Source organism: Rhincodon typus, chromosome 35, assembly GCF_021869965.1.
Source record: "Rhincodon typus isolate 14 chromosome 35, sRhiTyp1.1, whole genome shotgun sequence".
Classification (NCBI taxonomy): domain Eukaryota; kingdom Metazoa; phylum Chordata; class Chondrichthyes; order Orectolobiformes; family Rhincodontidae; genus Rhincodon; species Rhincodon typus.
Window position 1 is genome coordinate 23,961,359 of NC_063366.1, and position 4,653 is coordinate 23,966,011.

Genomic DNA, 4,653 nt, shown 5'->3' on the forward strand with positions numbered 1-4,653 from the left:
AGATAGTTGGGAATGTTTGTTTTGTGTTTTTCTTTAGGAAAAAAAGTATAGTCACCATAGTCCTACTGGACCACAGGGCTGCTCTCAATAGAAAGACACAACTTGTGGTGGTTTAACCTGAGGGTCACCATGCCTCAGGCAAGGGGGGAGATTGAGAAGGAGGGTCCTTCATGATAACCTCAGCTGCTGTGGGAATTGGCGTCACTCTGCATTGCAAACCAGCCATCCAGCTAACTGAGCCCTCCCCCCGCCTGTGTGTGCGTACAGCCTTAATGTTCCTTCCTGTAGCCCCTTTTAAAATTGTACTGATCAGTTTATGCTGGTTCTCTTAGTCACTTTTTTCACTGTTTTCCACCCAGTGGCAACTTCCACAGTGTGGACACAGATCAATAGTAGGTGATTGCTTTAGAACTGATGCAGTTAACTGCCTGTTATAATTGTGATGTTTATCTCTCGGGGCAATTAGAGTTCACAGTGCACAACTTCTCACATGTCCATATTGGACTCAATCGTAAAAGCGTGAGCAATAGGAACAGCAGCAGGCCATTCGGCCCCTCAACTCTGCCCCTCCATTCAGTGGGATCATGGCTGATCTGATATTCTTCGCGTCCACTATCCAGCCCTTTTCCTCTCGATTTTCTCCGACTGATCAAGAAACTATCGACCACAGCCTTAAATATACACTCGGACTATCGCCACAGCTCTCTATGGCCAGGAGTTCCAAAGACCCTCAACCCCCGAGAGAAGAAATTCCTCCTCCATCTCAGCCTTAAATTGGTGCCCCTTTATTCGGAGACTGTGCCCCCTGCTTGTAGACCCTCCCATGAGGGGGAACATCCTCTTAGCATTGACCCTGTCAAGCTGCTGATGAATCCGGTATGTTTCAGTGAGTGCCTTTGCTCACTTCCCCCAGCACCACTTGCTGTCCTCTTTAATTGTCATCTGTAAACTCGTCTTAAAAGGTGTATGGTTTTGTGGCCATCTGCTTTTGATCTATTGTATGCATTTGCATACAAAATGCCTGAGGAAAGATTAATCCAATCTGACATTTATGCTCCACTTGACCACCACCTATCATCCTCGTGTAAACAAATGTGACATTCATTCCCTTGTGATGCACGCACCCCTAGCTTTTTCTATTTAAAGCATTTATTATGGTTGCTGCAATCCCTCTTTGCTGTGAAGTTCCTCATTCTTGCCATAAACTCACCCAGTTTCTTCAGAACTTCCTTTTTGATGTCTTTCTGGTTTATCAGCCTATTGATGGCCAATCAGTTTCAAAAAATGGAGAAGTAAGATTGTAAAATGTGGGTGAAGCAACAGGCCCTTTTAACCCCATTAAGTCTGCTCTGCCATTCACAGGCTAATCTGATGGTCCTCAACTCCCCTTTCCTGCCTCCGCCCCATCGCCATTGATTCCGTTACTGATTTTAACAATCTGCGTCAGTCTACAATTAACAACCCAGCCTCGACAGTCCTCTGCAGTGATGAATCCCACACATCTTCCCATATCATATTCAGTTGGTAAGATTTTGTTCACTCATTTAACGCCGTCTGTATCCCTCTGGTAGATTTGTGTCGTACTCAACGACTGCTTAACCAGCTATTTCATCAGCAAACACAGCTATAGTGCATTCACCTCCCTCCTACATCGTAAATAATTGTGGCCCTAACACTGATCCCTGTGGCACACCACCAGGTTACCAGCCTGGAAATGCTCCCCTTTATTCCTACTCTGTCTTCCATTAGTTAGCCAATCCTTTTTTTCATGTTAATAACCAGCCTGCAACACCACAGGCTCTTGGCTCACTAGGCTAAATGTATGTGTTATCAAAAAGCCTTTTGGAAATCAAGTACGCTACATCTCCTGGCTCCCCTTTACCTATCCTGCTGGTTTCATGCTCAAAGACCTGTAATCAGCTTGTCTCGGGCACTATTTCCCCTCATGAAGCCATGTTGATTCTGCTTATAATTTTATAGTTCCAAATGCTCGGTTATTACACCCTCTAAAGGAGACTGACTTTTTCCCATTGATTGTATGCTTATGTGGCTTTTAATTATCTGTTTATTTTGGCTCCCTTAAGTAAAAGTGTTAGACTAGCAGTTTTCCATTCCTGCCTTTAAGGATTCCTGGAAGACAATGACTAATGTAGCACTGTTTCTTTAAATTCCTAGGATGCATCCCATCAGGTCCAGGGGACTTTCAGTCTTTGGCCCCAATTTTTTTTCCTCTAGTGATTGTTACTTTTTTCATTCGTTCATGGGATGTGGGCATCTGTAGCTGGGCAAGCTTTTATTGCCCAGAGAATAGCTAGGAGTCAGCCACATTGCTGTGGGTCTGGAGTCACAGGCCAGGTAAAGATGGCAGTTTCCTTCCATAAAGGGCATTGGTGAGCCAGATGTGATTCACAGTCATCATTAGACTCTTAATAGCGATATTTGTTGAATTCAAATTCCACCGTCTGCTGTGGCGCGATTTGAACCTGAGTCTCTTGATTATTAGCCTTGTGATAATACCATCATGAGCCTATTGCATCCCTGATTCCTCTCCCATTTTAGCAACTATTTGGGAATGCTATTCGGATCCTCTACTGTGAAGACAAATGCAAAGTAATTATTCAACTTCTGTCACTTCCCAGTTCCATCACCAACTGGATTGCTGTGGGTTTGAGCCCATGTCCCCCCTTAGAGCAATAGTCCAGGCCACTGGTTCACTCATCTTGCCACTTACGCCATAACTCCCTGTAAACCAGGCATTAGCCGCACTGCTGTGGTACTGGGCGGAATTGGGAAACCAGATCTCGCACACACACACAGTTGTGTGTCGGGTGTCCCCATCTCTCTGGGATGGTCAAGTCCACGCTTCAGGATTACTAAGGCAGTCATGTAACCATTGCCTAGCCAGTGCTGTTGTACTTCTCTCCCTGTGTGTGTTTGGGTGCAGTGGCTGCTCAGTCAGCTGAAGGATTCTGCTTGAAAGAACTTGCAGGAACTGTGAAACCATTGGCATGCGATTACACAGTATTGGCCAGGTTGCTCCTCTCTCTTTCTTTTTAAAAAAAAAAACCTTCAAACTGCAACAGAGTGCAGAAACACCAGGGTGTTCCCGCCAATCTTTATTACACACCAACAAAAACAGGAGCTGCTGGAAAAGCTCAGCAGGTCTGGCAGCACCTGTGGAGAGAAATCAGAGTTAACGTTTCAGGTCCAGTGACCCTTCCCCTCAACTGATGGTAGCTACATAAAGGGTGGTTCTTATGCAGGAGATTGGAGGAGGAATAAATGCTAGGTGGAGGTAGAGGCCCAGGACAGAGGGAAAAAAAACAGGTAGGCAGACAAAGGAGTTGTCCAAGGTCAGTCTGAGGGAATGAAAAGCAGTTAATGGGTACCATTAGTAGCTGACAATGGGTGTGTGGTAACAGCCAATGTGACAACAAGGCCTGGTGTCTGAGGCTTGCAGTAAGGACGTGGATGGAAGTGCCTCAAGCCCTAAAATTAGTGAACATGATATGGAGTCTGGAGGGCTGCAGGGTCCCCAAGCAGAAAATGAGGTGGTGTTCTTCCAGCTTTCACTGAGCTTCAAAACCAAAATTGCTGGAAAAGCTCAGCAGGTCTGGCAGCGCCTGTGAAGGAAGAAACAGTTAACGTTTCGGGTCTGGCATGTTAAACTGACAGCCAATGGGAAGCTCAGGATCAGTGTTGAACTCTTAAGTGCTTTAGCACTTTATTTTCCACTTGGGAACTCTACAGCCTTCTGGACTCAATATTGAGTTCATTTTTTTTAGGGCTTGAGGCACCTTCTCCATGTCCTTTACCCCAGCCCCCACACACCAGGCCTTGTTATCACATGGCCTGCTATTACACACAGCTCATTGTTAGCTACTGATGGTGCTTCATTAGCAGATATTCATTTGACCTTTTACCCAATCTTGTGTTTGTCTAACTGTGTTTCTCTCTCTTTGGGTTCTATCTTCACCCACCCTCCCCCAATCTTCTGCATGAAAACAAACCCTTTCTTGGCTTACCCTCAGTTCTGAGGGTCACTGGACCCGAAACATTTAACTCTGCTTTCTCTCTTCACAGATGCTGCCGAATTCCTCCAGCAATTTCAGCTCTTGTTTTTGATCTCCGCCATCCTGCAGTTCTTCCGGGATTTTCTGTTGCAAAACCCTGGTCAGCCCTCGGCTTGGGGGGGAGGGTGTGTGGTTAGCGGCTAACTCTGAACGCCCTGGTTTTCAGCCCTCCTGCTACAGAAACTGGAGTGCTTCCTCTCGCAGCGGAGGAAGGCAGAGGTAGATGGGTGGGATCCAGCAAAAACAAAACATTTCTACTTGGCTAAAGCATCGACCGCCAAGTTAGGGCGATTGGTCACTGTTAGAGATGTGCAGCTTTTAATGATGGAGTGGAATGCGATGCCAGAAGGAGTGGATTCAGCGGTGCAAGAGAATGGGATGGGTATGTCAAGTAGACTGTGGCTCTGGGGGGAAGAGAGTGCTGGGACGTGGGGAAATGGGACCAGTGAGAAAGATCTTGGCTGACGCTAGTGCATTGGAGTCCTTGTTTCCTGCAAACCTGTGTCTTAACTCTCTCCCTCCTTTTTTTTTTCTCTGTCTTTGTTGAACTCCCTCCCTCTAACCAGGCTGTACGGTTTCA